At 36.9% G+C, this 8632-nt stretch overlaps 1 long non-coding RNA gene across 1 annotated transcript; it reads right to left on the bottom strand.

The window, feature by feature from the left end:
- Window positions 1–2346: 2346 nt before the first annotated feature.
- Window positions 2347–8378, bottom strand: LOC143259883 (uncharacterized). The gene is made up of 2 exons (XR_013033916.1): window positions 6679–8378; window positions 2347–6332 (listed from the first exon to the last, which is right to left on the bottom strand). It is a non-coding gene; the product is annotated as an uncharacterized LOC143259883 (long non-coding RNA).
- Between the last annotated feature and the right edge of the window lie 254 nt (window positions 8379–8632).

Raw genomic sequence — 8632 nt, 5'->3', positions numbered from 1 at the left:
GAAGTGACCGAGCCAACGAGCGCACGAAGCCCAGTTCCGCTCATTGGCTTTGCAACTTCGCGTCAGCCGAGCTCGCTTCTCATTGGTCAGTGTTTTTCGTTAATAACTCGTAAACGAAGCCGCGGATTGCATTTTCGCTAAGGAAAAAGTAACTTCAAATGATCTCAAGAACCCCTTACTTCCCGGAAGTACCATAATTTTAAGTTATCCTGTATAACAATGCTCGGAACGCAACATTGGGCTCCGCCTCCTGACTACCGCCTCAACGTCTCGCTCCCCGAATTGCTTCAATCGGTTTATCACAGCAGCGACCCGCTCTCCGCTTTTCTTCCATCCATTCACAGCCGATGGAAGCAACGCGGTGAGCGAGGCGCTGCGGTGATAATCAGAAGGCGGAGCCTAATGATTCGTTCCGCTGCATTCCGAGCACTGCTCTGTAACATACGTGAGACCCAAATTGGAGGCGTATACCTGAAAACCATTTTTCACCAGTATTATGAAGGTTAACGGTTCGATGAAAAAAATTCAATAAAAATTCTCGGTGTCAGTACCGCTACCAGGGACGCCAAGAAGTCCTGATTAATACGTTTCCGAAAGATTCGAAGAAATCTCGAGTTTCGCAAAAATACGCTCTCGGAGGCCAGATGATAGATCGTCGACGTCTCGGGAAACGTTGCAGCTTTAACTCCGGTTGGGCAACTTTTGGGACAAGCCTACACAGACACGAGTACAGGCGTTTCCCTTGGCTGGTGGATGTCGAGGCGAACACAGCCACTTGGCCGCGTTCCGACATCGTTAAGGGATCGCGTCGATTAATTATAGCTGCGCAAACGTGGCTGTCTTTATCGCAGCCGTAGGCGGACAACGGTAAATACGGAAGTAGCTAGCTCCCGCAGTCGATTAGTTATGAAGAGAAATAATTGAAGCGATGCGGCCATGGCGCGCCCGGACACGCCGAGTTTTTCGCGGGTTTTCATCACGACCGATTCTGACGACCCCGACATAGCGCGCCGCCGAGAGTAAAACGGTTAATTAACGCTGTGCAAACGGTTTGTTTGACGAGAACGAATGGATAGAGCATAGTCGTCGTCGTTCGGTCGAGCGCGTGTCACCACAACAGGTGGCTACCTGCAGAGAACGCCGTCACAATTCCATGTAAACGGCCCTACTATTTTCAGCGCAGCGATACGCAATTAAAGGGCGGTCGCATGATTTCCGTCGCGCAAATGCCGTCGAAACAGCTGTTGAAATACTGAGCGTTGCAAGTGGGTCAATTGGAACAGTATAGAACTAGGAAGTTGGTTGTGCAAGATGCTTCCGGTTTTGCTTCAGCAGAAATCAGTGGACAAACTCTCGGACGCGTATTTCGATCATTGCGTCAAGTGAAAAAGCCGAGGGGTCACCTCCGTTTCATGCTCTAATTGCAACGCGAGTTTTGAGGATTTTTTGAAAGCTGGGTACAGAGGTGTTCTTTTTTTTTGGTTTTTCATTGAACACAGCTAGAGGAGGCCACCTACAATGTTCTATTTTCTATTATTTCTGATATAGAAATGTAAAAATATGATATTTTGTTATGTTTTCGTCTAGATATTATTAATAATATTATTATTAATATTAATTATCCCGCGAAAGTAAATATATGAAGATTAATTGCATCGTTCGCAACAGATGTCTTTGGACAAAACTGTGTAAATATTGAGCACTATAGACACAGGACCAATTTAGGCTGCGAAACCTAAGAATCTGGCAATGCAAAACGGTGTCAGAAGCTTCATCCTGGATTTGAAGTTCGTGTGCACGGTGCTCTTGTGGTTCCCTGCGGTTTCCTGCGGTTTCCTTCGAACGCTTACACCTTCCAGCTTCCACCTTTCTCTCGCCGTTCGAAGATGGCTTGTTCTAACACGAAGCTCTATCCAGGTCGACATGTAAGTAGCTACTCACCAAAGTAAATTGGCTCGGGTCTTATGCATACCCTCTCCGGAAATGGAAACGCTGAATGCAACAAAGCATAATAACGCTGGAGCAGATCCTAATCGAATACGATGTATTGCCCACGATGTATTGAGCCCTGTCGTAGGAAGACAAATAAAGAACAAGCGAAGAATAGTACAGAAATCGAAAAAGTTCCGGAACCTTTTCCTAAGCTACATTGGAATCTATTATACATATGTGTCACCATTTGAAGAAGATTCTCATATTATAAGTTCAAATAAGAACAGACATAAAAGAATTCTTGAGATCAAAAGTTTTTGTTTTACTAGAATCAATGAAACTTAAAGATAGATATTTTTCTGTAACAAGCACAGAGATAATTTTATTAATTTGTGTAAAAAATGTTCTCAAACATTATTTCAAGCGTTTAATATTATTTAATGAATAATATTACAACGATATTAAATATTGTAGCTATTATGGTTTTAAACCAAAAATTATAATATTGTTATATAAATCCAGCATATAATAAATCAGTCTAGGGATCTTTTAAATAAATGGTCGAAAAGAATTCACATTCCCATGGAACATTGTATTATTCTAAAACATCTCAACTCTTTTCGAAAAAGTTTCAGAGGAACAGATATTTCGTTGAACGAAACGTACAAGTTGGAAAAGAACTTATTTTTATTTTTAATATAGGCAGCTTTCATTTTTGATATATAGAGTGTCCCAATTTTTTCGGCTAAACGGTATCAGCATACGAGCGAAAATAAGATATAAACATAGGCTGAGAAATGCTTTATCAAAAAATTATAAGAAATATTTTCTTATTTTTCGAACCTAGATTTATATGACATTTTTTCTCATCTTCACTGATACAATATGCTGATATCGTTTGGCCGAAAAAGAACTGAGACACCCTGTAAATATGATATAAATTTAGGCAAATGTAAAATAAGCTTTATCCGCAACTTGCGCTCATAGATTATATATCTCTTCATATTTACACATAAATAAGTAATAATAATAATGATGATGATGATGACTATTTAATTATAGTTGCTCAACTGTTTTTTGTATAAATATGCATATACATTGAATTTCAGTGCAATGATGATATGCAAAAACCTTCATTTCTGGAATTAAAAAATAATATAGAGAATTATAACCAGAAGAAAAATGTTGTTTCATAAAATTGTGAATTGTTTCATGAAATTGTATTCTACATATCATTAATTATTGGTTGATCAAACTGACTGAATTCAATTTTAAGTTATAAATTATAAAAACCATTTACTGAAAATCAATCATACTTTGATTGTATCACCCATATAAATGAATCCGTACAAATGCAGTATACATTCTCGCGAAAGCATTTCCATCTCAATAATCGTGAAACCGGAAATTTAAAGCAGAATTATCTATATATCGTGTATAGATTTATAATACAGAAAAATGTAATTTTAAAAAAAGATGTGTTTTCGTTTGTTACGAAAATAATGAGTTATTGAATTAAATTTTTTTAATAGGTATTAAATGTATGACCATAACCAAAGTGTTGTAATAAATAAAAAAAGGACAATGTTTTATTTGTTTTTTTTTCTGAAAATATTGTATCTACAGTTATTCCCATTAATATTCGGACATCGTTTCAAATGCAATCGTTTAATCCACTTCTAGAAATGTTATTGCGTTTTAAAAAGTGTCCGAATATTAATGGAAATCACTGATTATTATCAGTGTTCCGTATTTGAGAACTAATACTATCACACATGTGTAGTGCATTTAAAGTTAATTAGTTCAATTATTTAAAATGTTAAAAATTAAAATTGTTCTGAACCGAATCACAAATATGTAACTGAATGTCTATGAACAAGTTTTACTTGTTGCGATTGATTTGCAAGAATAATGTGCAAAAAACGAAATATAGACGTGACCCTTTGCATCCGAGTGATGACTTTGAGGCACCATTAAAAATTGTTATATAAATATGTATAACATATTTAAAAATAATATTTAGATTATCAAACTTGTTTGTATTTAACACAGTAAGTTGAGAGTGAAACTGTGCGTGGAGATGCGCTAACAATAAAGCCATTAAAAATGGAAATACTGTACGTCAGAGAAACTATTTTGGATTTAGAGTTAAAATAGTTTCGACTGCAAAAGGATTAATTCTATTTTGACCTGGATCTTGTCCACGAACTTTCATACAATACTTATTCATAGACAGCCGATTGTACAGGAAATCATTAAATGCTTTTAAAGAATTTAAAAATGTTGCATTAATTTCAACTCGTTTAAACGGTTAAAAAAAGAAATAGTTTCGTACGTAGCTTTTGAAGCTTGCAATAAGTACCGACAGTTTTTATTTTGCATAAAAATCCGCCGTCTACTTATCAAATACATTTGTTTTCTGTCGTGATGAAATTAAAACGATGATTACCTTTAGAAGCCGTAATACTGCTCTATGCTGGGTCGTTTCGTATCATCCAGTAGTTCTAACGTTTAAAATTCGTAACCCGGTTATTTTGGCGCAAGCTGCTACAATTTCCGGCGAAGAGGAGAAGGTTGCCGCTTGGTAGAGAACAAGATGGAAGGTCGCGACAATTATCCGGATTAACTCGTCGCCGATTTATTCGGCAGAGTACGTCAGTAGGGTATTTCTTGTGCTCGTTCAATCGAGTTATCGTTCGTCCTCGCTGTGCCTCCGTTCTATTCGGGATGGCTGTTTCTCGGGCTTCTCGTCTACGGGAAAATCGCATTCCTCGTTGTCGCATGGTATTAACCGTATCAGCAAGCTTCATCGTGTAAGGTTCTCTCTCGATTTTGCTCGGCGTATTACGCTTCGTCGTCTGCTCGTCACCCCATTTACCGGGAAACATCCCCTTTGTTCTCAGACACGTTCCTCCTAGAAGATCCTCCTCCAACGGGCTCGACGAGCCAGCCGTGTCTCGCGTTCAACGTTCGTTCCGAATCCATGGAATGCCCGATAACCATATTATTTTCCACCATTCTTCATCGAGAGATTCTCATATCCGTCGCATCGCTTTTGATCTTTCTCCGCGGGATCCCGGTATTAAATTCCGCAGCTTCTCTTAGTTAAGCGTGGGAACGGCTACGACGACGAGAAGCGGTTTTTTTTCATTTATCGCTTAATGCTCTGAAACGATTTAACGAACGGCGCCGACCGCCGCGCCGCGCCGCGCACGTCTCGCTGGCCTAGAAAACTCTTATCGGGTTAATTATTCGATAAAAGTCAGTAGCACGCGTTTATTTAGGTTCCTCGGGATTTGATTTTTCAAATATTTTTGTTCTGGCTTCTTGGGGTTTAGAGGCGTACGACTGGGTCATTAGTAGGCCTAAAACAGTAGAAACGTTTGGGGAATTTAAAGATATTGTTGAACCGCTTTCAACTTATAAAAATTTATTAACACTTTATTTATCAGGAGCCAATTAGGGTTGATACACATCTACGTGCGCTAGGCTCGGGACGTGCTAGCAGCGTGCTCGATTGAGTGTTCACCTTAGATGTGCGAGCACAGTGCCAGGCAGGACCGATGACCTCGAGATTGAAGTTCCTTAGACCGAGATTCGGAGTTCAACTTTATCTTTCTCGGATTCGCCAATGCAATTGTGAGCTTTTTCTGATTAAAATAAAGCTAAATACGATATAATTTTTGTAAGGTTATAATGATTTTTATAAAAAATATATAAATATACTTTTCATATTAATATTAATTTAAATATTTTAGAAAACCAATAAAACCTACACGCAATTTTTATTTTTGTAGTTTAAACACCTTCCGTATCGAAATGATTGTCTGATTTATAACAAAATTGATTGATTTGTAACAAAATAACATGCGCCGTTTAATTATATAAAATATAAGCTAAATAAATACTTATTACACTCGTATAGCTGTATCATATTTAGTAAATTATGCTTACGACTTGAAATTAATAATAGAGTATAAAAGTATAAAACATTATTCTTTAAAATGGGACGTCTTGAACAATATATGTAGTTATATTTGTTAAAAAATGTGTTAACACTACGAATTCAGACTATTTAGTAAAATGTAAAAGTATATTTTGCATTTTAGCTGAGCAATAAATTTGTTACGTAAATTCGTTCACTAATAAAATTATTGAAAATAATACGAACGTAATCACACAGATCATACAAATGTGATTATTATAAAAATCACATGAGTTTTTCATTTTTTTATTCTTTTTTGTCATTTCAAATAATAGCAAAATTCAAAAGAAAGTATTATAGTCATTTTCTAATAGATTTCTAATAATCGTTGTGGAGGTTTCAGTGGGTCGAAACCCTATCCCCTGTCCGTTCCTCCCGGGCGGGTTACGGGTGTCTGGCGAGCACGTCTCCTCCACTTAAAAAAAAGGGTTATGTTAGGATTATGCTAAAGTTATGTCAGGGTTATGTCAAGGTTATGTCTGATATATAAATTTGGAACAAAATAACATGCGCCGTTTAATTATATGAAATAAAACTTAAATAAATGCTTGTTATACTCGTATAGCTCTATCATAGTTAGTAAATTATGCTCACGCCTTGAAATTAATGATAGCGTATATGCAAGACATTATTCTTTAAAATGGATCGTCTTAAACAATACAGTTATACTCTTTAAAAAATGTGGTAACACTACGAATTGAAAGTCGAAAAGAATTAGGAAATTCCCTTTCGATCCCATTTGTACGTCAAACAATACCAACCAGTTTTTCTGAAAAGCCGTTACTTTCTTCAGACGACCCACAGATGGTCACTAAAAGTCAGAAGCCACCTTCTAGCCTTCATAGATTCCTCTTTTTTGCATGCTTTGTCAAGTCGAAATGCTTCCCCGGGTTTATTGCCTGCAACGTTTAGAACGAAAGATTGCGCACTCTGTCCACATCATACCGGTTCCGTAGTTCCATCTCGCTTTGTTTTGATTACAAGTGAAGCAAGCCTGGTCCGGGCCTGCCTGCAAGTGTGAACACGTTTGAACGGTAAACACTCCAATATAAATCAATTGCAAGAATGATTCGGCCTTGGTCGGTTTTGAAGCACGGCCCAAACCTGGCATGCAAATGTGAATCAACCCTTAAGCGGTTCAATTAACTATATGTTTGATTTTCTTCATGTTTTGTTTAGACACAATAGTTTTATAAAATACATAATTTAACAAAGAATATCAAAATAATCAGGTAGTTGTTTTCCACGAGTATACTCATCATGAAGAAATGACAATATTTTGTGTCGCGACAAGCATACCCGTCAAAGATAGCCTGTGTCTTTTAAATAATAATTTCCAGCGAACATGATGCATTATGTTAATCTAAATATTTTGTTGGATCAGGAATGATATTGTTGTAGTTTTTGAACAATATGTTAAGAAATTCTTTGACTGTCAGCATTTAACCAGTTAACTGTGTTTGGCGAGTATACTCGTCATGGAGAAGTGGCAGTACTTTGTGTCATGACGAGTATACTAGTCATACGTAAAGAAAAGTAACCACTGGCTATTTAAATTGTAATTCTCAAATTTGAAGATGTTTAGAATATTTTGTGACCAATTCTACAGGAAGGTATTTACATTGTTATTAAAATAAGATTAGAAAGGGATCACAATATTGGTGTTCAACGTGCAAAGTGCCATTATGTATCGTTCCTTGCTTTGCTGAATTTTTTTTCAATTTATTCGATTTTTCCTGCATTTTTCGTTTATTATGTATGTAGTATACGCTAATGTCAAATGAATAAGTAAATATTAGTAATAAAATTGTTAAATTTATGAAATAAAACACTCTCTTTGGTCCAATATTTTAACAGCGACGCTTACTCTGTGTTTGACGAGTATACTCGTTATCGCTTGATTCTCGCGACACATAAGTGCGCGCTCTGAAAAGGAGGCGCCACAGCTAACTGGTTAAGAGAAGTATTAGAAAACTGCTGGCAGAGAAAGTGGCAAAAAGCGAAATAAATATTTATGTAACTCCTGAGTAGCGGTGACAACGTTTGTTTTAACATACATAAAAATCCACAGTCTAGTCGTTAGCCGTGGCATTCAATAAAAACTGTTCGGGTTACCTTAAATTGGTTCGTGTCGAAACCATTTAACCAAAATATCTGCGACTGCAAAGAAGAACGCCGCATGTGACATGATTCAACTTGCATCATTCACTAAGCATCTGTAAAAATTAAAAACACGAAAAGCGCTGATATAAAAGTGTGTGAACTGAAAAATGAAACATAATATATTAAATTATTAGGTCTACCGGAAAGTTCTGTCCGATAGTGTCACTTCAAGTTTCAATCCATATGCACATGTTGATTTGAGACATATATGACTATCTCTCTTTATCATTGCATTTACACACATGTACTCTCCTAAATAAACTGAAACAAAGATGCCTCATGTCATTATTAAGTGAGACGCGATCGTGAAAACATGGCTACCAATGATAATGCCAGACCACATGCTGCTTTGGCGACTCGTCAGAAAATCGCAGAGCTAGGCTGGGAAATTCTGTCGCATCCACCATACTCCCCAGACCTAGCACCCTCCGATTATCACTTGTTTCTCTCTTTGCAAAACTTTTTACAGGAAAAAAAATTCAAAACTGAAGTTGATGTCAACCAAGCACTAGTTGACTACTTCGCCTCTAAAAATAAATCATTTTTAAAAAA

The sequence above is a fragment of the Megalopta genalis genome, chromosome 7 (assembly GCF_051020955.1).
Source record: "Megalopta genalis isolate 19385.01 chromosome 7, iyMegGena1_principal, whole genome shotgun sequence".
In the NCBI taxonomy this organism is placed as follows: Eukaryota; Metazoa; Arthropoda; class Insecta; order Hymenoptera; family Halictidae; genus Megalopta; species Megalopta genalis.
The sequence above is the reverse complement of the archived record's forward strand: the minus strand, read 5'-3'. Positions and strand labels throughout refer to the sequence as shown.